This window comes from Oxyura jamaicensis, chromosome 5 (genome assembly GCF_011077185.1).
Source record: "Oxyura jamaicensis isolate SHBP4307 breed ruddy duck chromosome 5, BPBGC_Ojam_1.0, whole genome shotgun sequence".
NCBI classification, from domain to species: Eukaryota; Metazoa; Chordata; class Aves; order Anseriformes; family Anatidae; genus Oxyura; species Oxyura jamaicensis.
The window spans coordinates 12351064-12376861 of NC_048897.1; the positions used below are offsets into that span (position 1 = coordinate 12351064).

At 41.2% G+C, this 25798-nt stretch overlaps 1 long non-coding RNA gene across 2 annotated transcripts; it reads right to left on the minus strand.

The window, feature by feature from the left end:
* Nucleotides 1-12800: 12800 nt before the first annotated feature.
* On the minus strand, nt 12801-24873 carry LOC118167727. 2 transcript variants are annotated; one of them, XR_004751241.1, is made up of 6 exons: nt 24859-24873; nt 24417-24487; nt 23902-23979; nt 18355-19085; nt 16654-16723; nt 12801-15768 (listed from the first exon to the last, which is right to left on the minus strand). It is a non-coding gene; the product is annotated as an uncharacterized LOC118167727 (long non-coding RNA). The 2 variants fall into 2 exon arrangements; XR_004751240.1 differs by lacking the exon at nt 24859-24873 and having other exon boundaries at nt 24417-24693.
* Between the last annotated feature and the right edge of the window lie 925 nt (nt 24874-25798).

A 25798-nucleotide genomic window follows, 5' to 3' on the forward strand; every position in this document is an offset into this window, starting at 1 on the left:
CAAGCTCAGATCAAGTGGGTCATTAATGACTTGGACTTGCTGTTACTTCTAAGGCATCCAGTGTTTCTAAATCTCAGTTTTATATTTCCTTTGTGCAGTGACTTTTATTTATAATTGTCTGCTCCAGAAATCTAAAGGGATTATTTATTTCTATTCTAGAAATCTAAATTAAAACAACAAAACACCACTCTCAAGATTGGTACAGTAGGTAGATCTTGTCTTCAAAGATTTTGTGTTGCAAGCCCAAAGTCATGGATTTACTGCTGTTTTGTTCACCTGTAACAAAGACTGGAATGCAACCCCAGTGTACATGTCTGTTTGTCTCACTGCATTCAGGAAAACTCCAGTGCCCCAGAGAAAGTACTGAGATGAGAGAAAAGAAAAGGAGGGAAAAAGACTTTCCCTCTTTATTAGTCCTTGCGGAGTCAAATAATCTTACCAAGCATGTCTCCCAGAAGGAAAAACTTTCAGTGTCAGTCCCTGTAATTTAAAGTATTTCTATATCAGCTCAACTTAACTGTCATTACAATCTATTTTGTGTTCCATTTTGATCTATCCTCTTCATATGTCACTGGGCCAAAAGCATGCTTGCATTTGAAACCACCAAAGAACTACCACGATGTAGGCTGCTCCTTCACATCATTAATGTAAAACTGTTCTAAATCGAGCAATGTTCAATTATCCCTGAGAGTACAGATGACTTAGTTCTTCGTTAACTTAATTGTTTTCCAGTAAAAGTGAAATGTGCTGTATGCAAATTAAATAATACCGAGTGTCAGCACTTAAAAGAAATGCTCATTTAGCTTCAGTAGAGGGTTTTTTTATTGCAAATTTTGTTCATTTATTTTGTAAGAAATTGTGTTTGTCTTAATTTGTTCCGAGTACAATACGATTGTGAGACACATTGCCTGCTGGCAAAGTTGGGATTGTTGTCAGCAGGAAATGGCAAACTAATAATACATTGTGGTAAAATATTTATGTTATAGTTTACTGGGAAAATGAATGTCGTTTTCTATTTCATTCCTGCTTGAGACAGTACACAATAATGTAGTTGTTTTCCAAAAGAAGTGGATAGGTTTCTAAATGCTGTGGTGTCTTATCTTGTAACCATCAGTTGAAAAAAAAAAAAAAAAAAAAAAAAAAAGAATTTATAAAAATAGAGCCTTTTACTAGCTCCAATTTAAGAAATTTTAACTGGGAGTACATAGTGCAGTAATTAGTAGCATCTCACATTCAATGTCATCGGACACTGGTCTGATAGATCAAACACTTGTGTATGTGGCCTACTTCAGTGCTCACTCATAATTTTCAATAACAGCGCTGTTCTCATGTAGGGAGGGGTGGTCCAGAGCCACTAGAGCACTCTGCAGGATGGTGATGTTCAAGTACAACACTGTGTTTATGTACTCCCCAAAGTGTATCAAAGCTCAGATCCAGAGAAATAAAAGAAAAGTCAAACAAAACAAGCATTAGACTGCGTAAAATAAGGTATGGACAAGGCAAACAGGTGAGGCATTGTTTAGGTGGCTAAGGTAGATCAATATCTATGCTTGCAAGCCAGGAATTCTGCCTGCTTTCCTCTAGCACTATGCAGATCATCTTACGGGCTGCAGACAGACTGTCGCCTAAACCCAACTGACAGACAACCTATTTCACCCTTGCAAAAATCATAGCCATCTTCATTCTTGCAGTTCATGAGGGAAAAATAAAAGCCTCCATGCCCACATGAAGTCATACTGAAGAATTAGCATGAAACCATGCTGCAGATAACATTTTTTTTTCTTTTTATGTTATGTATATGATGAAAGCAGTTAAGTTTTCTATTTCTTCAGCTACCAGCCACAAGTCCACATATTTTTTCTAGACTGGTTTATCAAAGCACAATACAGTAGTCTTTCAGGGTTTGAAAAAGATTCATATGACAAGCTGTTACCATTCCCTCCTCTCTCTTCAAGTGATCTGTTTTATTATCAGAGATGTTTTGTGATTTCAGACAGGTAGACAACCAGACAACCCAGACCACAGATACCAGAAGCAGAAATGGGATTTTCTAGGAAACCATAAAGTACTTCATCTCCAGCACCAGAACTTTGCACGAGAAAACCTACCTATAGGAGAGGATAAGCTCCAAATCATGCCATCTTCAGTACATGAGAGACAATTCCAAAAGCCTGCATCTTTTGGGTATCAGATACACTGTACCACAACTTAAGTTTGGGGATGGAAGCCAGGATAAGAAGACCTGTTTAGAACTTTAGAGAAAGCATCATTTTTGCTTTTATTAAAGATGGTAGTATAGATAGTACATTCTGTTCACTTTTTAAATTGAAAATCCCATTCATTTCTAAATGAATTAACAATGAAAATGCAGTCACAATTTCAAAATAATGTATATTTCCATGTTTTAAGGAGGTAAAATATTCAGATTTAATCTCCAGAGTGTAAAAGGTCACCTTTGAAGACTGATGTATATCATATCTCTGAGCAATGAGAACAAGCGTGCTTTTCCTCAGTGCAACAACCCTAGTTATTCTTATATTGCAACCATTTTCCTGCCTTACCTTTCTTTATAGTAGAGGAAATGTAATTTACTTGTCAGATTGAAATGTTTGATATAAATCTTTAGCCTTTCTTTCAAACAAGTATTTCTGAAACATTATATTATAAACAACTGGCATGTTTAATTAAACAACTGCTTTATTTTCAGCAGAACAAGGAGGTATGATTATATTAATTGAATAGTAGGACCTGTGACCAAATCTAAAGAAAACATTTTCAGATCGACAAGGAGGTATGATTATCTTAATTTCAAAGCAAGACATGTGACTAGAATTGAAACAAAATATTTGTCTCTGTCTTTACAATTATTAAAAAATATTTTCATTGTAAAGAAAGGGAATACATGCAATTTACAAAGTATACCTTCAGATTAGTATTCTTACTACAAACCATAAGAAGGCTAACGAATCAAAAGGAGGAAAATAAAAGTCTTAGAGAAAATTATTTCTATGATCAAGAGTATTTTAACTGAACTGCAATTTTAGCATATTTATTTGTACTTTTGAATTAAAATACTATGATTCTATTGCATGATAGCAAATCTTCTCAATATTTTATAAGCTTACTTTTCCAACTACGCAATGAACCAATACTTAAGTTTTAATCTTAAACAAAGCTTTTATTTGCCTGAAACAACAAAAAGCAAGACATGAACAGTGTAAATGATTATGACCAAATGGAATTATCAATGAAAAAAGAAGATGCTGTTAAAGGAAACATACATTGATTTATGGTCCTAATTACCCACGTTCAGATTTGTTTATTTAAGTAAACAGATGAAATATTTTTGATCCAGATGTGCCAATTTCCATGCTGTCATTTACCTTGCTGAGATCATAGAATTTTTGCTTTTATCACATTCCCCCGAGTACTTTCATGTTTTTGTTAAAAAGCAGTAGTTGGGAAAACATGTCAGATGCTAAGCACAAAATCCACAATGCAGCAACATGGAAAAAATGTAACTGTTTTGGAAGAAATGTCTGTAAGTCAACCTACATACAATCTCAAATGACTTGCCAATTAATGTTAATTAGCTTTAAAGTTACACCATGGCATTACTTTGAGTGCTAAATAAAACACTTGCTGATTTAGCTATTGTATGACCAAATAACAAAAATTAATAGATATGGTTTCAGAGAACAACTATAGGTAAAGTTTTATTGCTGGTTGGGATAGTTGCTCCAATGCTAACTAGAAATGAAGCCAAAGGCTAAGTAATATCCTCAGGCAAGTTGTGATCATTAAAGATGTGATTTTTTCTTAACAGCTGGCTTAAAATTGAGATTATACTGATGTGCATAAAACATGCTACTGTCTGGGACAAGAGCATTTCTCATCTTATGAAAAAGCTTCATATTTTATTTCTGCTGTAATTAATGAGACTCCTCAGGGATTTAAGTTGAGTATACTATTCTAGTTCACTGTATCATTACCCAAAATATCTAACAGTCTGTAGGATGCACATTAAGAACGTTTCCCACCACAATTAAGTTGAATATGAACATTGCTTAAGTAACCTAAAAACATAAATAAATATTAGAAGTATTATGTAATAGTATTTTGTACAGTAATGTTATTTTGCTAAATGTAGACAGAATATTAGCTCCCTCTAATTTATTTACCTTTATACAAGCAACAGCAATATAAAAGGACAAGTCTTCTTATACTCTCACACAAATTGCTTAGATGTCAGTGGAATTATTCATGAAGAAAGTTAATGAAGTTTAGTGCAAGATTTTGAATTGTTAATTTACTTTTGGGGAAAAAAAATGTATATGGGTTAACAAGATGAATTTTTCATTTTCCTGATAATAGAAGATCTCCTTAGAGTCTTCCATGACATATCTCATCAAGATTCATCATTCAACAAATGATATAAACAAATCAAAAGCAAGCATTCACATTTTCTAATATATGTGAAGCCTGTTGAGAAGAAATAAGAACAGTCTTTATTTTTGTGTTGATGTACAAGGCTAAGCTGACTGTCCACACTAAACAGATAAATGAAAACAACTAGCTTGCAGGAGAAGAAAGAGACAACAAAATGTCAGTGAAACTTTTAATGGCAACTTTTGAATATTTCTTTGTAAGACATATTTATATACCTTTATATTCAAGACATGTCTGGACGTCTACCTGGGCAACCTGCTCTAGGGAACCTGCTTTGGCAGGGGGATTGGACCCGATGATCTGTTGAGGTCCTTTCCAATCCCTAGAATTCTGTGATTCTGTATCTTTCTAGTTCTGAAGTCCTTTCATGGATCAGTAAAATGCTTTGCTGATTCAAGTCATACATTTAACTAATGATTCTTTTCTACTTCTACCACTATTTCAGTACTTTACTTCTTCCCTCCTCTTTGTTTCAACCCTTCCCTTCTTCTTTCTGTCTGTATCCTCAGCTGAATTTTGCAGTTGTTCCCGAATCAAGGTGTACCTCCTTCTCTTTTGAGAAAGGAAATAACTTCTATTAACACTTGTGATCCCCAGCCTATGTGTGGTATTGACAAGAAAATAAAAGTCAGCCACTGGCTTTTGTGCTCATCACCCCCAAACCCTCTTCTGCACTTCAATGCTGGAAATCACTGATCTTCATGGGGCAATATAAATTTGCTTTGGTCATTCCTGCAGTTCAACAAATTGTGGCTGCTCTTTCTACCTTTAAAGAACTGTGGTTTAAACTGCTGTTTGCTACAAACTCTGTCCCTGTTTCCTCCCAACAGCTGAAGTCACTAATCCTGAGAAGTCCTTCTACTCAAGTGAGCTTAAATAGCACCCACTCCCTTTCACACCATGCAGCTTGGATAATTGGATGACCTCCTATCCTTGGTCCCTGAGCTTCTTAATTTGGAAAGGTACATCAGAATGACTGGTATTGAGCTGATCTTCTAAACTGCAAACTTGTTCACAACAGGAGGTATTTTTTTCAGACCTTTAGGACAATACCAGCATTTTTTTTTCCCTAATTTACTTTTTAAATTTGTGTTACAAGAGTTTCATGAAAATCTCCATATTGGCTTGTCATTTTACAGTGTCTAAGCCAACATCCATGTTCATCAGTAGTATTCCAGGCATCTTATAAGCAGCTGCAATATAACACAGTGAAAGCAGCATATGTTCCATTTCTCTGTTACACCTGAAAGGACTACCCACATCCTGCAGTCAACCAATAACCCTACTTTGGGTTGTCATTCTCATCCCTCTTTCTCCCTGTAAATCAATACAGTTGCTTAATCCTAGTAGTCCTCTTGCTTTGTCTTTTACTCACCAACCTTATGGTTAGAAATATGATAATATCCCAGTTGTCTTTCATTGCACTGATTACAACCTGCATCTTCTGGATTTCTATTCCATACACTCAAAATCATTCATATTAGAACACGTTTAGCCATCTTTTTCACCATCTGTTTGGAATTATTCCTTTCTTTGTATTCCTTCACTCTGACTTCCCACCTAAAACTAAATCCACCTGCCCTCTTCTTTGAGTCTTTTCCTAGCAACACACCACACTTGTAACTATAATCCTATACCATGTTTCTCACCAGTCACATTTCTTGGTGGATCAGTTATGCCACAGTTTTCTGATGCTAATGCTTCTTCCTCAGACTCTGTATCTTTGTCTGTCCCATGGTGCCAGCCTCCTTTTTGGATATATATTTTTTTTAAAGAGTACCTTGCAAGCTTCCTATTCATTTTCTCTCATTGCTTTTACTTTACAAATATATTTGAAAAAGACTCCATTATCAGACCTTTTTCTCAGCATGGCTTTTATCTTGCCCATTTACTTGGAGTGAAGCAACCCTTGGCCAATAAGCCAAAATACATAGTTTTAAAACGTAAGCCAAATGTTAATTTAAGTCTGAGAAACTGTGCTTTCCAAGAAACACGGTAAGTTCTACATCTTTGTAATCTGTACTTTAAAATGCAAGAACTTTATTCTATTAGAATACGTGTAAATACTCATAATTCATGCACGTCACTTTTGATAGTCTACAGCAATATAAAGAATTAAAATAAATAAATAAATAAATAAATAAATAAATAATGCACCCATGGATGGGCTTGTGCTAATTCGTCACATGTGTGAAGAGCAAGAAGATAAATGGGCTCATAAATGCAGAATAAATTCTTATCTCCCTTAAACACAAAGGAGCTGTAGAACCAGATCTGTGGAATAACATTATAACTTTAACTTGGATATTTAATTTTGGGCTGTTTTCTTCTTGAGTTCTTAAGTTTTATGCCATACTTTAGAAATCTTGGTTTCTGTAAGATCAACTGATCATTCTGAAATTATAAAAGTTGAATTTGAATCAAATTTTAATATATTAGAATTCCGTTCATGTTAGTAGTACATGGTAGCACATGTTCTAGAGGCAGAGATTCATTTTAGTCTCTAATTGCATAGAGAGAAAGGTGTTCTGTGTGGGAATCTTATGCTTTCTTTACTATTTGCCTTTATCTTATACATACTTCTAGTCCCACAGATGACTTATTTTAGAAAGATGGGATTTCCCAATAGTTTATGACTCCTACATTTGCCATTTACCGTGTCCCATGCATGCAGCTAAGCAAATGTAATAGTATTTGAAGACTTTATGTGCCAATTTCCGAAAATAATGATTCAATCTTGTGGCCATTAAACAGGGCTACTGGCTATACAGTTATTTAGTCAATGACAGATGCTGAGCCCCGAAAAACAATAACCAGAGCAGTACTAGAAGAAAAAATACATATTTTCCCATGTTTTTGAACAGAATGCTAACATTAGGCCCGCTATATAGAAAAAGAAAAAAAAATCCAATAACTAAAGCTAAAGCTATAGCTAAAGAATGGATAGCATTGATGTGGTCCTGAAATGAATTCTGCCCTTTGTAATAATCTTAAAGAACAACATTTAAAAATAGTGCTTGAAGTAACTATAATAACTGCAGGCAGAATATATCTAGGAGATCCAATGACAGAGACTGTATATGAAATGGAAACCTCCACGACTTCCCATTTCCTAAGGAGCCTAATCCTTTCTAACTGCAACTGAAGACATCTGTCCTCTGTGAGCTTTTCTTGTTAGGTAGAGGGATGTTGGCATCACTCAGGACAATTCAAATGATTGGGACTGAAGAATCTGTAGAAAAAGTATCATGTAAATATTAGTTCAAATTTGAATATGAATATCAGTTTGACTACATTTGTAACAAGTCAGATTTTATTTGACTTTTTTTTCCTCATCTAAATATGTCTTTCCATTGAAGCCAAAATGTTTCATAAAAACGTGTCAGTTTTAATGAAGTTTTCAATGGGAATGTTCTAAATATCCTGGCTTGTCTATTTAGTCATTTCCTAGTGAGTGAGTGAAACAAAGAAAGGAATGGAAAGAGAAATACCTAAAAAAAAAAAAAAAAAAAAAAAAAAGCCTTTTTTTGGCCCATAAACAGCTATATGCAATTCTATGACATAAAAATGTTATGGAGAGTTTTGTTTTATTTTCAGGGAAGAACAAAAGAGACATCTCAAACCATAAATATTTTCATAGACTAGGAAATATCATGTTGCCCTTAGGTTATCTCTAGGTATGACATTTTATTTGCTTCCTGCAAACAGTACAGTAAAACTGTAATAAGGAATATTTAGGAATTATTTTTTTTTTCAGCTTGACTTCATTAGTAGTCACAAAAGCAAGTTCCAGTTGACTGTGATTTTTATATCTACAATTTGTTACATATGTCGTGTTGGCCTATATAAATCAACTCTTTAGAGAAAATAAGCAGTGCTTACAAACATAGCAAACACAAAAGACTGTGAGAATTATGATCAATGACATTTCAAATAAAATGTCAAATATATTGACTATATATATAACAGGTATCAGATATATTACATTCAAATATATTTTAATTTCATGTTTATACGGGTTTCTACAAAAATTTTTGATTTAAGAACTAAAAAAAAAAATATTTAATTCAGGATTTTGAATTTTCCATTCCTGGTTAAGAAGGAACAGAAAGTATCTATAAGGCACTACATGTAATCCCCTATATTTGCAGCTAACCATTCTGTAGGTGCAAAGATTATATGAATTTCCCTTGATCTTCTCAAGTGCCAAGAAATTCAGCATATAAAGGCTGATCTTCCTGCCTCTAAAGATCTACAATATGAGCAACTGTTTGCCGCAAACTGTGTCCATGGTTCTTCACAATGTTCAAAGACACTAAACATCCAAGGAACATATCTTCCATAGTATGTCAAAAATCACATCCCAAAATTTTAGGATTAAATTAATTTAGGTTTTATAGTAGAAGGTCAGAAACTGAAGTTAAGACATGGCAGAGGTAGAGAACAAATGCCACAAGTCTCTAGTAATTTTAATATGTTAAATTGAATTCCTGTATAATCCATGGAATACAAAATACATTCTTCATTACAAAGGAGAAAAAAAAAAAAAAAAAGTAGTCAGTGGCTCTCTAGTCAGAGCTGGAAAAAAATGTAAACTTCCTAGTTGACATTTGACAACTGGTTTTACCTTGGAATTCACAAGTGCAATATTATAACTTGAAAATGAATCAATACAGCATATGTTTGAGTCATTACTCAGATTTTCAGCTGAGGTAAACTAGCATAATGTAGAGCTAACCATCTAGAAAATGAGAGCACAAATAAATTTGCATATCTTTCATAATTAATAATACAATATAAATTGCAAATTGCCAAAATTAACAACAAATAGGAATGGTTTATAGAATAATAATTGTTCACTGACGTAATTTACAAATAATTTTGCAGGGTAAAATAGTAGAGAATTTTGCATCCTGTTTGCAGACAATTTGAGAACAAAAAAAAAAAAAAGAAAAAAAAGAAAATTTGACACATCAATTATTCATTCTATGTTGATCGGTTCACTTTAGTTGTTAATACAGCAGAGACATTTTCTATTAGCTTTTCATAGTGCAGTGATGTAACGCATGTAACATAGAAATGAGGAAGGCCATTTCTTGGCCACACTTTTTTTTTAACTAACGACTGTGTAGAGTTTCTTGAGATTACCTACACTGTTTACAAGGTAGTATATAAATCACCTATAAAACATCTGTGAAGCACAATATCTGCTAAATGTTAGTCAAGGATTGCTTCCTTTCAAAGTAATTATTGATCCACTGTTAAAACAGCTTATAAAAACAACCATTTTGGAGAAGACTTACATCTTTCTACTGCTATTCTATTACATACTTTAAAGAGTTATTTTCAGAGGAAATTTCAATATTGCCAAATATTTTTTAATCTAATTATAGATGCCTATGAAATCTAGGAATAAAACATTATTGGTATTATTTATATTTCTATAGAAAGGAAAGATAATGTCCAGGACTGGCTTTTAAAACTATTAATGAGCTCTGGCAATGTGAAAAAGAGATGGATTAGGTAGATGTAATGAGATATGATTAAAGGGTGTAGGCATTGAAGGGTGTTGGAGAAATTCTTTCCAGAAAGAGTATAATTAGTGTCTGATAAAAGTACTTAGTAGATGAGATTTTTTTAAGAAGAAAGGTTAAGATAAACACATACCATATGACAAACCTGTTTAATTTTTTTTTTCCTTTGGTTCTTTACATACTCAATAATCTGTTGAAGTTTTATACATAAATAACATTTGTTGAAGATTTGATGAAACTTCACAAGACAATTAAAGGGGTTTTAATTGCAAAAGATAAAAAGCAAAGAAAGTGTTGAAGTGTCCTATTGCATTTCAATTATGCATTTTTCTTTTGATTTATGGAACAGATAATAACATGCAACCTTTTTCTGAAATTAAACAAACAAATGAACTTCTCATAAAGCAAGATATCTAGAAGTTGCTTAGCAACTTTCAAAGCACTTTTTATTAAATTAGAAGCTACTTCTTTTAGTTTAGGCTTTAAAATATGCAGCAGCCTAAAGCAGCCTACCCCTGCCACCTTTATATAAATCCTGGATCATTTTTTTTTTGTGTGTGCCAATATTATTTGGCTATTGAGCCAATAATATTTTGTACACTTCAAAATATCTGTCAAAATGAGATATTGGGCCTTTGGTGCTCCACATTTAACTGTCAACCTTTGGACCATAACTGAGAGCTGAAATATGCCAAATGTTAGTCCAGTTAGAGCACTCATAGATGTATGGCAGATGAATACAATAGATACTTAGTGATCCAAGGGAAAGGTTCACCATTGAGGGTCTTTCTGAGTGCACTTATGGTCATGGATCTGTGTAAGGAATTTATCACACAAAACGTGAAAACCTGAAATAACAACAAGTGCTGTTCCCCATGTACCTGAGGACTTCTCACTGAAGGAGCTAGCGTTTCATGATCTTCATTCGCTATTTGCAAGAGCAGCAATGATGGATTTCCCTCTTGTTTTCCTGCCCTTATCATATTCTATAATTTTATAATGGTTCATTGTGACAGAGCAGTGTTCAGGATTTGAAGCATTTCAAAAGTGTTCTTCTTACTCATGTCTCCATAAGGAGAAGATTTAGTAAAGGCCAACCTTGGAAGCTCTAGCCTGACATTGACTTCTGAACTGTCTTCCCTGAAAGCTAATTCAAACCATGTACCAAGAAAACCTACCTCAAGACAGCTCCTTCTGCACTTTTGGTCACAGAATAAAGGAACTTTTTAAAATGCTAATCACACTAGCCCTGTTTCAGGTTTTGCAAAACTGTAAACAATGATCATTCTGCTCATTGTCAAACAAACAAACAAACAAACAAACAAAAAAGCTTAAAGAAAGGACACATCAGGAGCAACCTTTCTTCCTCTCTCTATGTACAGGAACATCCATTGTTTCATGTGACAGATTTGCTATTGTGCATAGTGCATGTGATACTGGTGTCCTTACATGGAAAAGAGGGCAGTCTATGAAATTTGCTTCTTCTCCAAACATCAAGAGGGTTTTTCAATAGTACTGAAGGCAGCTCCCCACTCTAGGTGCCAGAAGGAAGATTCAAAGTCAGTCTTAATAGCCCTAAAAAAAAGTTTCTTGACATCAATATCTTATTTTTGAAGTATAATGATAACACTCTTTGAGTCACCATTTTTCAGTATTGTCAACATTGTTCATCAATTTTTTAATTTCAGTTAAATCTGAAACCTGAAATAATGAGTATCCCAAGCTAATATGATAATTGGCCTATCGTTTTTGTGAAAATGTAAGTTTTGAGAATGTAGACGGAAGATCCTGTTAGGTCATCTATTCTCCATCTATAAAAGTATATTTCTTTCAAGATCAATGACACCATTTCATAGTTTCAACACAGGTCATGGTGGAACTGTACAGGAAAATCCAGGACGGTGTTAGGATCTACATGAAAACAAGGCAGCAAGCACTTTTCTGCTTTGCTTGTAGGGGCAGAGATGTTTCAGAAAACTTTTAGGAATATTAGTGGACATGGCTTCACATGCTGGAAACCAGCTAACACTCAGACATCCATGACCATCACTATCTTCTTTTGTCACCTGAGTAGTACAAGCTATGGTCTGCTGCATATTTTCGGTAGGAGTTACATAGGCTAGAAATCAGTAGTACTGTCCTGCTCTGCTAAACATTTATATTCTTCCTCACTGCTGTTTAGATTTCTTTCCTCTTCATTCTTTCTTTTTTCTTGATGTGGTCTCAATGTTGCTGTTGCTATTGCTGATGTTGCTGTTGTGCTTGAATCGGGAACAAAAACATGACTTTTCCTAGCTATCCACTTTCTTGCAGTTCCTGCTCTCATCAGACTCATGACACAGCCTCCAAAGCAGCATTTCTGGAGCTTTCATTGGCAAATCTTGAAGATGCAGTACAAACACACCATAAAGGGAAAGAAAGGAGTTTGTCGATAGTACTCTACTCTGCTTTTCACTGGACACATTTTAAGCTGATGGAAACTGGCTGCAGAGTTTGAGTAACAGAATTTACCCCATACAAAATGCAAGTCAGACAGAGGAGAGGAGCATCAGAAATATAATGAAAATCTTTACTAAAGATGTGAAGAGGAGTCTCATTTGGGGGTAAAAATGTATGGACTAAATCCTGCTAGCCTTAAATGCTTTAGGTGTTTCTGCAAAAGAGAACTGAAACCCATTATTGATTTAATTTTTTTACACAGGAAGATCATGACTAATGTTTTCTGCTATGAAATTATCAGTGCATGTGGTTTAGTGTTCCCTACAATTGTTATATAATGTTTCATGCTTCTTAAAAAAAAAAAAAAAAAAAAAAAAAAGTGAGCTTGAAGAGTCTCTCTTTGCTATGTTCTCACTCATTTTCTTTTTCTTTTTTCTTTTTTTCTTTCATTTTCCTTTTCTCCTGACTACACATAAGTTGATTCTACTTCTAGGTGAAGGAGATATTTCCCTCCTCCCCCCTTCCTAAAAGAAAAAGTGAATCTTCTGAATATCACTATCCTTCAGGAAGCTCCCTGCAATCTGTAAGAGATTAAGGATACATTGTATGCAGGAATAAAGTTATCAGGAATTATATCAGGCAGTGGAAAACAAAACAAAACAAAACAAAACAAAACTGATCTGAGAGACTGCAAGGCATCCATCTCCTTGTAGAGCAGGGAAATGTGTCCTTTCCACACTACTGGGGAAAAGAGTTGAAATAACTATTTGCAAAATAAGGGAAATTGCTCCTCCCCACGTCTTAAAACAATAGCGAGATTAGGTACTCATTCTGAGCTGAAGCTTTGGGAAAATATTTTCCACCCCTTTTCACCTCTCAGACTGTCAACAAATTCTTTGCATGTTCTGTTTCAGAAAGCCTCACAAATAATGGATAGCTCCTTTGAGAAATTGCCAGTAACACCCCATTCTTCCCAGGTTTTCAGATGTCATAGTAGTGGCTGCATAGATGAGGCCATCATGAGCCAGAAACATCATCAGCACAGAACACTCTGTTATTTATTTAGACTGAAAACGAGCCTTCTTGCTTATTTTCCTAAAATAATTAAAATGCATCACTTCAGTTCCTATTTGTTCAAAAAAAATAAAAAATAAAAAAAAGGCGTGGGAGCATAAATGTTTTGGCTCTGAGATGACAGTAAATATATCTTCATATCATGTTTTTATTTTACCATCTTAACGCATCCATCCTTCCTAGCCCCTTCCCCTCCCCCATTAATTCCTGAAGTGTTTGAAGGAGCCGTGGAGCCTACAATCTCTCTCTCTCTCCCCTCTTTGCGGCGGAAGATCAAATGTATTACTTTCCCCCCTTTGCATGCCTGATGACGGGATAGAAACATTGGTTCAGCCGAGATTTACGGGCCTGCGTCTACAATGACATCCTGAGAGAGTGCGCCAGCAGCCCCCACTGCTCAGAGCCAGAGGAGGCACCGCTCGTCGGGGCCAAACCCTGGGCAGGGCAAGCGCTGGGGCGCCCGGTACGCGCTGCTGTCACGGGGCTGCTGGTGGGCATGGCTGCGCATCACCCGTGGCTTGCCCTGAATCGATGCGTGTGTCATTTTGTTGTTGTTGTTGTTCGTTTGCTTGGTTTTATGATTGGTGGTTGGGTTGGGTTGGTTGTGGGTTTTGGTTGGTTGTGCGTTTTTTGTTGCTAGTTTTTTTTGTTTGTTTGTTTGTTTGTTTGGGGTTTTATGTTTGGTTTTTCTTTTAATCAGGCAAAGAAGACTGAGGGGCCAGCATCCCAAATTCCTGCACTGCTATCTGGATACAGTGGGAAAGGAGTTTCTTGGATTAAATCACGGGAAAACACACACATATATAAATAAATAATTTTTTTCCTTCCCCTCGAAAGCTAAGAAATGTCTGTTATTTACATATTGTGCAAGGAAGCCAGCCCGATATTAATTTAAGGAGGGTAACTCCAGCACTACTGGTGATGTTCATTTGCAATTCCTACACACTGGCTATTATGTGCAGTGAACTAATCCTGCCTTGCCTTGGAAACAGAGCTTCCACTTAGCTCACCGTGCTCCTCAGATTTCCCTTATAAGAGAGCCGTTGTTTTGCTGGGATTTTATGATTAATAATAATAATACATAGAGACCTGAACGCTCTCTACACTTGCGTAGATCTTCCTTATTTTTTCTCTTTTCCTGGCCTTCTCTCTTCTGAACTTTTGGGGAAAGTGGGCAGGGGACGCTAGGAGCACCCATGTTCCCTTTCTGCTCCCTGTTGCAGCTGCCGGGGGTGAACACCGACCGTCGGCGCTGCACGACGGCCAAGCCCCTCGCACCGTGTATCGGTGTCAGGGCGCGAAGGTAAACTTGGTTTAACCGCATCCTATTGCTGGGTGCACCCCTGGGAGCGCCGGGTGCACCTCAGGCCTAGACAGACCCATGGAAGGGCACGGGGTTGGTGCCGGTGCAAAACCATAAAGGCACAGCAGCCCCCCCGCCCATGCACGAAGAGCACCCGAAGGCGACCCCGCAGCCCCGAGACGGGCCAGAGCCGGGCCGTGCCGGGCCGTGCCGGGGCGGAGATGTCGGAGCAGCGTTGGCCGCCGGCTGAGCCGCGCTCAGAGCATTTATTGGCACGGCGGCAGTCCAATGCGCGGTCACAAGCAACGCAAAAAAAGGACGGGCTCGGCCACCGCAGCCTTGTCCCCCAAGTCCGAGGGAGGAGCGGGAGATCTCCACCAAGCTAAACGAGGAATTAAATGGGACTTGCAGCCCTAAGGCTGTTTCATGCCACCCCCTCCGCGTCCCGTCTCATCCTCAAGCCCGGGCTGATCTCTGCCTCCCTCCGACGGCACGGCGGTCGGCGAGGAGCCCGGCTGGGCCCGGGAAGACGTGTGGGCTGGCTGCGGTGCCCAGCGCTGCCCTGCAGCCCTCGGGGCTCCGGACGAGCGGCGGGGGCCCGGGGTGGGCCGGGGGCGCCTCCGCCCCTCCTGCGTCCTGCGGCTCCGCGGGTCTGCCGAGCGCAGCCGCCCTTCTCCCGAGGAGCTGAGGGACTCCTCGTGTTTACACTCCAGACAGCCACTAAGTTCTCCGATCTCTCCCTCCCAGCCCCCACTGCCTTCCCTCCTCGCCCCCCTCCATGTTTCTTTTTGGTTGTAGCGGGAAAAAAAAAAAAAAAAAAAAAAAAAAAAAGTTTGATGCCAGCACGCCGTCCCGCTCTGCCTTTTGCATCGTGACCACGCAGCCCTCGTCCATCACGTAGCCTTCTGCCGGGCAGGTCCCCGCTCTGGCTGGCAGGCGGTTCTCGTCGCGGCTTCTTCCTCCAGATACCTAATCAGGGAGAGAGCACATCCCAGGCACAGCCGCAGGCGAGAAAGCCCGGCCCTCCCGGCCCCCCCGTGCTCGGTGCGACCGCCCTTCAGCCCCCATGGCTTGGCTTTCCCAGGGCTCAAGGAAGCCGCTCCGGGACTCTCGAGAAAGGCAGGCAGAGAGAAAAGGAGCCACCGTTCAGGACCCGGTGCTAAAGTGGCTTCCTCGGGTCCCAAACTAAGGGTATCGATTTATTGACACATTCCCCCAGCCGTGCAGAGATAGCCCCAGACACCTTTCTGAACGGACTGGTCGCATCAGTCGCCGCCAAAGTGGCTTTGATGCCAAGGAACAATCCTGTTGAGACACTTAAGGGCGCCTGAAGGTAGGCTAGGAAATACTGAACGGCTGCTTAGAGGGGAGGGGAAAAATAAGATCCCAAGGACAGACTTTCAGAGCTCCTAAGAAAGCCCCAGTAGATCGCCAAGACTATAAGACTATTTTTTTTAGAAGACGATAAGGGCATCTGTTTAACTCTCTTATTAGTCTTTTGAAGAGCAGGAAATAAGGTAAAATCTTTAAATGATAGCTCATGAGTCACACGGTTGGTAGCTTTTCAACTATCGGCTATTGCAAGATGTGCATGTGGCATTTTAAAAATAAACAGGAACTGGAGGCCCGAACTCCCGTGAGTCACAGTGTTTAATAACTACCTAGGCTCAGCTCCGCGTGTCTATGTGTGTTTGTGTTTCCATTGTCAGAGAACAGGGGTGTATGTTCTTCACATGTTAGATTCGCGATTTCATGTTGATTTCGACATTCCCTAACGACCCATCCCACAGAGGTGTCTAAAAGCACCTACAGATTATCTCCCATCTCTCTACGACTCTAATGTGACACACCTACCTACATTTTAGGGGTACATCATTTGAGACAGATTTACAGTTCAACCCTCTCGGCAGACAGGAGGAGAGATCTGCGTGGAATATAAATTCAAGAATGTAATTCTTTCTCAAACAAATAATCTGCTCCCTTTCAAATATAATTAATGTTTTGATAGTGCATTTCTTGTAAGAGAGAGATACAAAAACAGAGGCAACCTCTTGGATCTCTGTTGGTATATCTGCAACAGGAATTTACAGTACCTATCTTGTGAATGTGACAGATAGAGTGTTTTAAACATTTAGAAGTTTATTTATTAGCAGAACTACAGCAGGAAACTGATAGGTCATTGCTATCCACTGTGCCCATTTTACGCGTTTTTTTTTGTTGCAGAGGAAATTGCAATTGCAGTAGGAGGGCATTATTCTTTCATTTGGATGAGAAATGTTGCCTAGCTCTCAGGATGCAGTCTCCTGTCCTGTTGTGTTTAGGAGCCACATGTTCTTGCTGTTTGTCTTTCATTCTCCTCTATCTTTCCTCTGTGGGGCTGATCCTACATCTCTTTTTCCCCCGCAGAGCCAAGGCAAAGCTCCCCAGTGCAGCGGGAACCGACAGCATTTCGACTTTGACAGTCTTCACCAGTCAGACTGGCCCGCGCAACGACGTGTTTCAAGTCCTACAGTCCGAACAAAGCCATGCTTGAAAATGCCCAGAACATTTGTCAGATGCTCGTTAAATACTGACATATGATCGTTTGGGTCATTAGTTATAGATCCGCTCCCAAATCCTGCGTTTTTTTTTGTTTGTTTGTTTGTTTTTTTCCCCTCTCTCTCCCTCTCTTTTCCTTCTCTCTTTTCTCTCTAACACCGCTCTCAAAGGAAAGTACTAGCGGCAATTCTGCCATGCTTAGGAACACGAAATGAGCGATATCCATTCCTAATGCCTACTAGACTGCTCCTAAAGACCAGAATAAAATTGCGTTGGTTAAAAATAAAAAATAAAAAAATAAAAAATAAAACAGCTATGTTTTAATTCAAAATGTTACAAACTCTGGAGATACCGGCTTGAGACTAAAGCCTTCTGTGTGTTCCTATCCAGTTCACGAAGGGCCAGATTCGACTACCACTTGCATCAAAAGTAAATTTCCCATTCATATCACTGGAAACTGCACTGGGTCTCGATTAAGTCTATAGCCTTAGGAATGCATTTTGTCATGCCTTTTATTTTCTCGTCATATTAATTTTGAAAATCAGAGTATTAAACTGAACTATGTTACGGAGAAATTTTTGAACAGCCTTGGTTTCCATCAGGGGTTGCCTTGCCTCACCTTGCTCAAACTGGTATTTTCAGAGAAATGGAGAATGTATCTGAAAACGAGTTTTCACAGAGAGAACCAGACCTGTATTTGCTCTGGAAGTCTTCAGCAGCAATAATCATAAGTAATATGAGCCATTAAATAAGCAACCCCAAATAATAATCAATTGACTTGAGTTCGGTTTTGCATTTGCAAAATAGTGCAAGGCCCTCTAGTTGTGGAGGAAACAGACCTGGCTATTCTCATGGCAGAGGTGAACTCCATTTATTCTCTCTGGAACTTATAGTCCCTATATAGATTACCACAGAACACAGTGTTACTTCCCCACACAGAAGTAAGATAACTTGGACTTGGGGTGTGCAATATTGTAACCACTTTTTAATTTTATGCTAGGTGTTCTCTGGATTTACCTTTTCTATAAATGCCTAAAAATTCCTGCAGACACCTGGACATAATGTCAGAGAAAACCTTAGTTCAGCACAATGTTACCAACCTCAGTCACTGAGATCCAATTAATTCGATGTTTGCCTCCAGTGATCTGTGAAAAAACATACGGGGGGGGAGAGAACACAGAGGGAAAATATTTACCGCATTGTTCTGATAATATCTAGGAAAATGTCAAACACACTTTGAAATTCATTTCTTAAAAATAATAAGAAAATAATGGAAGGAGCTTCGATACCTATTGAATATTCAACTAGTCTTTTTTTTTTTCCTTTTTTTTTTTTTTTTTTCGTCAAAGGCTAACATAAGGGACGGTCGCACTTACGTTCAGAAAATATTGTTATTTTTCTTAATGGGGAAAATTGGACTCCCGCGACTTAGATCTGTGGTATTTAGAACTGGGATGGAAATTGGACTGACACCACTTTGCACTTTAACAATCGGATTTCGTCAGGGTACAAGTTGTTTGTTTAACCCGACAGCTCCGTGCACCCCGTCGCACGCTTTTACACACTCATTAAAACGATTATTCACGACCTGTCGAGTGTTTTCTCGTTCATTCATAGGACAGACTTAGCGCTCTAAGATTCAAGCGCATACAGTCAACTATACCAGGGACCGAGGGGAGAGATTACTTATCTCTGCGATCATCTGATGGGAGGCCGTCTTATCTCTACAGGTTGTAAAGCAGCAGTTGCTGGAGGTAAAAGAAAAAAAAAAAAAATCCCCACCCCCACCACCAGCCCCTCGACAACAAACAACAACAACAAAACTTGTTGAGAGGGAAAGGAAGAAAGAGAGGGCTCCGCCGCTCGGGCAGCACTGCGGGCCGGCCCGCTCCCACCGCCCAGCCCGGAGAGCGGAGCCCCGCGACCCCCGGGCAGCGCCCCACGACACCCGGGCTGCCACCCCCCGGCTGCCACCCCCGAGCAGCCCCCCGACCCCCGGGCATCGCCCCCCGGGCAGCGGAGCACCGGCGGGGACCGTCAGGAGGCAGCCGCGGCTCCCACCGGCCCTTGGCCGCCGGGACGCCTGTGCCGGCGCTGTAGAAGCGGAGAAGGAGAGGGATAAAGCGGAGCCCTGCTAGAAACGGCCACTAAAGAACATGCCTGGCTCGGGGAAATAAATAAATAAATAAATAAATAAATAAATAAATAAATAAATAAGCGGGTTAAAATGTGTAACAAAATGTCAGCCTTCTGCCGTCCTGGGAGGGGACGGCTGCAAACCAGGTCGTCCACAGAGAGGCTGGGGAGGCAGCTTTAGAACAGATATTATCACTAAGCCAAAAAGCAACTGAAAATATCGCCTCCTTTGGAGAGCTCCGAATATCCGAGTGTCAATCCTTCCTTTTTTCCTTTAATTTCCCCCCTTTTTTTTCTTTTTTTTTCTCTCTCTCTCTCTTTTTTTTTTTTTTTTTAATACCCTTTCCTGATTTCTATACTCATATTACTCCGATTCTTAAATTCCATCCTAAAGGAAACCCCATGGGCCACTTTATTGCTGGAAAGGTGCTTCACACTGACAAAAGAAGGCCCGGAAGGCGAAGCACACAACGAGTCCTGCTCAGCCTCTGCGGATCCAAAAAATCATTTTTAATTCGGAAAATATCTCAGCATAATGCCCCTTTATTTAAATGAACCGATCCTGAATACAACAAGGGATTTTAATCTGAAACGGTTTCCTAATTGCTCGAAAGGCAAGCACGTATAAGTAATTTGTTAAACTTATTGGATTGCAATAATCCACTATCAGGTTAGCTAAGAATGGATCTGTCAAGTGTGTTTCCCAGTCTAAGCTCTTTCTTTCAAACCAATCTGGTATAATAATTAGCAGACAAAGAACTCGAAATATGTAAGCAAATAGCTAAAGTTCTGCATAAATAAACATACTAATCAATAGCGAGCTACTCAACACTTGTCTTATTGATGAAGAGACAATCGATTTTGCTGTTCCAACCTGCAATCAGAGAGATCTGTATTTAATTATTAGTACTTCTACCTTCACTGATTTAATAATAAAAATAGAGCTAATAAATCCTACCCTTCCGCCTAAATGCAAATGATATTGATGACATAACTAAAGGCAACTTACGCTTCCCAGAAAAACAAACAACTTTGCTCAAACAGAATAAACAAGCAAGCAAGAAAAGTAACAAGGAGTGCTGCCTTTTCTGACGAATGCTAGAGGACACGTTCACATTCAGAAAAGATCAGGCAAATATATGCGTGCATATATATGTTTATATATATATACACACGCACATATATATAGCCATAGAGATATAGATATACAGGGAAAAGATCACTGGTAGAACAACAGTGAGATTTTTATTTGCTTAGTTTACATCTGTTTTCCATAGCCCCGTATGAGTCTGTATACTCTTCACTAATAAAAATACACTTGCCCTTGTATACCACTGTGATTCCCCCCTCCAGATGCACTCACCATCAGAAGTGCGGTTCAGACACCTAAGCGGAGATTTACCTATCACCAGAACGTTTGAAAGTCATCTCTGAGCCATGGCAAGATAAAAATATATGTCATTATGCGATGTGCGTTTAACCATATCCCTCCACGGACTTCTCTGATAATAAATAGGTCCCGGCTTTCGTTCGTTCGGGTTCTAGTGAAAAGTCTGGTCGGGGCCGACATCCCCTTTTGGGAACACGCTTGTATGGGGATGAGGGAGCTCTTGGGTTGCGTGGAGCATAAAAAGGAGGGAAATGAAAGTCCTCATTTAGCATCACCGGGATTTTTGCGTCAAAAAAAAACGGTCTGGTAACCGATGAATATTACCCGTGTTTAACACTCAAAAGTAGCGTGGTCTTTTGGGAAGCGCGGTGCTTTAGGATAAGGTTTTGCTTATTTTTGTGAGAATGTAACTTATTTTATTATTATTATTATTTCTCCCTTTTAAATAGTCTAGCTTCGGTTTGAAAGAATTCTATTTTTTTACCCGATAGGCACTCTTCAGCCAGATTTCCTGGCAGATACCTATCTCCTCTTGGATATGATTAATTTAACAGACTATCTGATCTCAAATACTTGCAATCAGATCATTTCTGGGTGGGAACCCGGCAAGGAGGGGGGCGGAGAGGGGGCTGCGAGTTCTTTTCCTTCTACTAAGGAACACTGAGGGGCGAAGACTTCGGTCAGAGGGCCTCCAAGTCACCGGGAAGCTCGGCGAGGCCGGCCTCGCAGCCCGGCTTCGCACAGCCCTGCCTCTGCCGCAGCCTCCGAGGAGGCACCGCGAGCGCCCCGGGCTCCTGCCGCAGCGGGTCGGGAGCACCCCGCAGGGGAAGGGCTCCTTTCACGTGCTCCTTCCTCCCTGCAAGAGGTGCCCCTGCGAAATCAATTGGAACGGTTTCGGAACGCCCCTGGGCGGAAAACGGACCCCGGAGAGCCGGGGCTTCGTGCCGTCTTTGTAGCTAGAAATTCAGGCCGCTTCGCGCGGAAAGCTTTCAGTTCTCGGTCTTAGGTTAAGCAACTCTTTGCACCTAACTTTACAGAGATGCTTTACTCACCTTAGAGAGGGTGACAATGGCAGGCTTTTCTCAGAGTCACTCTCGTTTAGTCTTTCCTCTCAAATCACGGGTAACCCCAAGTACACTTGGAGGACTCCCTAGAGATAATTCTTTGAAACGGACTCTGCAGACAGTCCGCATTCATTTCCCCGATTGGGAATAGCAAATCCTCTCGCTTTAGGTTTAATTCACTCGCCTGATACTGTATTCTGTTACACGGTCTTGAGAGGAAAAAAAAAAAAAAAAAAAAAGTTGAAGGTAGTTTATTTAGTTATTTAATTATTTGCCGGTTTGTTTTATTTCCTTTGTTGTTTTATTGGGGGGGGGGGGGGAGGGCTTTTCTTTGGGAGGGGGATGGGGGGTTCTCTGTTTTATTTTTTGCGCTGGTGGAGGGGGAGGTGACTTTTCCCATACCTCTCCTGGATCGGGCCATCCTGGAGCAGGCCACAGGAAGACGACTTTAACGGCAGTTCCCTATTTCACCGTGTATCTCCCGGTGGCTACCAAGATGCAAAGCTAAGCCTTCACGGAGAAGGACGCTTCCAATTGTTCCTCCCATCTAAAGGGGAGGGAAGGGGTACGGCCCCGACTCCTCCACGCCCCAACGCCGGTCGCCTGCAACACGCAGGTTCACCGAGCGGCAGGTGAGCGCCAGGCCTCCGAGGCGGCTCCGGGAACTTCTCCGAGGCTGCTCGGCTTTCCGCCGCCGGTTCCCCCGCTCCGGGAGCGGCGGCCACCCCGCAGCACGGCAGCCGGGCCCGGGGCTCTCCCGCTAGGCAAGAGCGCCCCCAGCCCGCGGAGCGCCGCCGCAGCGCCGCCCGCCGCCCCCCGGCCGGCCCGGCCCCCGCACCGCACCGCGGACACGGGTGTCCGGGCCCCACGACTCCGTTCTGGGGCCCCTCTGTCGCGATGGGTCCCCGCTGTCGCCATGGGCCCCGGCTCAGAGAAGAGCAGGGAGTCCACTGGCGCTCCACGCGTGCCCCCCGAAAAGCCTCTGTGCAGGTGTGAGCCGGGCCGACCACACGCTGGGGGAGCTGAAAGCTGCCGCCTGCATGTGCTGCGTCCCGTGAGCTGCCCCACTTCCCACACCGCTAAAGTAGTCAGGGGCGAGGCACCGTTTGCCCTCTCTTTGAGCTGTCTCGTCTCACGGCAGCTTGGAAAAATTAATTTGCTATGTATTAGAAATTAATTATTTTCGCGAAGGTGCATGTGCCAGAAGCAGAGGAGTTCAAATCACTCAGCGAAAGGGTCACGGACCTTTGTTATTTCCCTCGGCAGTTTCAGGACAGCACAAACCGGGACGAGGGGGTCCACAGAGGGCCCCGTCCTCGGGGTCCTGCCCACGCACCGCACGCCTGCCCCCACCCGCAAGCATGCCCGAGCTGAGCAAATCAGTGCTGCAACTCCCGCTGCCACCCCGAGATTTCGGCACGGGAGGGAGCCGCGGTGCAACTTGGAAGTGGGCACGGAGTTTGGGGAGTGGGCAGACAAAGGCAGTGCCTCGACCTCTCAGAGGAAGCTGCGCGCTGGTCGGGTCGCTAGCTCCGGAGCAAAGCCGGGGCAGCTTTATAGGTACGGCTTCCTACAAGGTCCCTCTCCCGGCTCTCCCAGATTGCGGGCATTTAGTCGCTTTCCTGACAATTTGGAAACATTAACGCTATTTATACACCGCCCGAAAGGTGAGAGAGCCCGTAGTTTTATCTCGAAAGACAGGTTCGGACGGAAAAAAATCATTTTAAAAGCCACATTCCTTACGGAGCCCGTCCGCGGCCGCTGTCCTAAAGCCGCCTTTGGGAGGGCGGCGACGGAGCGAGCAGCCCGCCTCGTCCCGAGCGAGCGGCGGCGGGGCCCCGTGAGCACCCCCGGAACGCCCCCGGGCTCAGCCGGGGCCAAAGAGGCAGAGCCCGCTCCGGGGGCGGCGGGGGCCCCACTCCCCCAATCCTGAGGGCAGCGGACACACGTAAGAGGAGGAAAATCTGCACTCACCCGGTGTCGGCGGAGGACTCCCGTCCCCAAGTGCCATCGGGCGCCTTTGTCGCAGGTAGAGGCAGTTCCTCCTGGCATCTTAAAAGAGGCAAACACAACATTGCACCCGTGTGACTATTTGTGGCGTTAGGGTCAGGCAAGCAAACAAAGAGCGCGTTAATAAAATAACCAGAAATGTCGAGAGAAAGAGGGAGAACTGCTAAAGCGGCGAAGAAAACTTCCAACTTACCGATCGAAACGAAAGAGCCCGAGGGGGAGGGAGGAGGCCGGGGGAGGAAACACTTTAAGGAAGAGACCAAAAAAAAAAAAAAAAAAAAATCCTAACATTAGGCACACGCAGTTCTAGTGTAACTGGTGCTTTGAAACTCTGCTTCGGTTGCACGGGCGATCTGCTTATCAGGGGGCACGGGGAACCAGTACGTTTAGACAGAAGTCTGTCATCTCGGTTCGCTCAGATCCCACGGATCTGTCTGCCGGGAAAAGGAGTATTGAAGGTTTTCCTGAAGTGCACCTACCCTTCTGGCGGGAAGGCTCGCTGGGATTGCTGGGCAGGTTTCTTCTGGAGGGTCCCATCTCTCTGGAGTAGCTGCGGTGGAGTTGAGGGCAGGTTCTCCGGTGAGGTAGGAATGTGCAGGAACTCCGCCCTCTGGGCACAGTCACACAAACCCAGCAAAACAGCCACAGCCAGCCCTAAAACCTCTAATGATCTTCACCTTCACCTCTCGCTAACCCAGTTTCTCCAGCACTTTTAACCCATTTACGCAGGCACCTTCACCGCGGGGCGGGGGGGGGCCGGGGGGAGTGAACACCCCCAGAACTGCTCGGGGCGCCGAGCTGCCCAGGAGCTGCTGCAGACACCACTGCGTGGACCGACGGCTCTTCAGGGCTGTGTAGACACAAATTTCTTTATTTCCACCCTTTGGGCTCTCAGGGCACTTAACATGTATGTGCATGTACCTTCTCTCAGGAGGCCGTAGCCTTCGCGGGTGTAAAAACAAGTACACAGCAGTGCCTATCGACAGGCACATTTTGCCAGGGATTTTCAGAAGGGAAAATTCAAGGACATAATCCCTATGTTTTATTCGACGTTGTTTCTTAAGCAAAACTCTTGTGTGGTTAAGCCTGAACGTAACGAGTTCAGTGGGAGTTTTGCTTGAGCGTACAGTGAATACGTGGTGATTGAGACCTCGTATTAACACAAGTGGTGAGGGGGTGTGTACCTGAATCATAATTCCTGACATAAATCTTAATGATCATCAAAAGGAGTTATAAAGAGCAAAATGACGTCCCCGTTAAACTATTTTTTCAAGCAACGCATTAAAAAATCTATCACTCCCCCAAACAAGAGATTTGTGCCATTTAAGGCAAAATATATAATTCTTCATTGTCTTTTAAACACTTGCGTAAGAATACATTCCACGTAAAGGATATTATTTTACTGAATCAAGAGATTTTTTAAAAAAATGTGTCAAAAAATGGTCGACTAAATGTCCTATGGTGGATTCGAGTTACAGTTTATGTAACATGTTTGCAACTGCAATCTTAATATCTTAAAATTTGAGGTTTCTTTATAAGCAGATTTCTTCTCCTACGATATATGCAAGCAAAGTTAATCACCTCAAACATCAGCTACAAAAATAACAATAGCTCCTTAATTCCATAAAGACCACCCGTCCCCCATAAACATCCTAAATTAGGAAACACTGAAGAAACGACTCTAAGATGCCGCAACGTTTTAGAAATGCATATTAATAAAAATGAATAATCCTGAAAAGATTACCTCGAGGATTTGACATATAAAGCACCATGGAAACAAGTATCAGATAACATAATTACTCTTACATTAGAATAATAAAATAAAATAAAATAAAATAAAATAAAATAAAATAAAATAAAA